General features: G+C 41.2%; 1 protein-coding gene across 1 annotated transcript in view; it reads right to left on the bottom strand.

The window, feature by feature from the left end:
- The window catches only part of il16 (interleukin 16), a 68,701-nt gene extending 68,447 nt beyond the window's left edge, over positions 1-254 (bottom strand). The window contains exon 1 of the mRNA XM_048616025.1: positions 210-254. The gene's annotated coding sequence lies outside the window, so the exon portion shown is untranslated. The remainder of the gene's footprint in view (positions 1-209) is intronic.
- Between the last annotated feature and the right edge of the window lie 353 nt (positions 255-607).

Genomic DNA, 607 nt, shown 5'->3' with positions numbered 1-607 from the left:
GTATCTGTTACACTCAGCCTGTAATTAGGGAACTGTGTGAGCTGTGTCTCAGTTACACCTTGTCTGCAGTTAAGGAATTGTGTGAGCTTTTTATCAGTGATACTCTGCTTGTAATTAAGGAACTGTATGAGTTGTGTCTCAGTGGCACTCGGCCTGTAGTTGAGAAACTGTGTGAGCTCTTTTGTCTTGTTTCCTGTGGAACATCTTACCCGGGCGCCTCCAGGAGCTTCCAGCTGTTGAGAGAGAGACTTCCTGTTGCCACAAAGAGGATGTTTTGGAGAATTACTACAGAGACTTTGTTTCATAGCAACCAGAGAATCAACATTTCTGTCTAACCAGTAGGAATTCACTCCTGTCAAAAATAAAAATTGTAAGTTGTTGGAAGATAGTGGATATTCTAATATTAGCAACAAGTCAAATCCACAGAGCCCGACAACCCAGGAAATCTGGAGTGATATAAACCCATTGAATGAGTTTATATTGAGTGTTGAACTTGTATGTGACTGTTTGGGTTTGAGCTTGAGCTTGGTTTAAAATGCAGTTGATGAATTCCAGCATCCATATGCTTGCAGAGTTCATAAAACTGTGAAGCTTTGACGCAGTACAC

Source organism: Rhincodon typus, chromosome 33, assembly GCF_021869965.1.
Source record: "Rhincodon typus isolate 14 chromosome 33, sRhiTyp1.1, whole genome shotgun sequence".
In the NCBI taxonomy this organism is placed as follows: Eukaryota; Metazoa; Chordata; class Chondrichthyes; order Orectolobiformes; family Rhincodontidae; genus Rhincodon; species Rhincodon typus.
The sequence above is the reverse complement of the archived record's forward strand: the minus strand, read 5'-3'. Positions and strand labels throughout refer to the sequence as shown.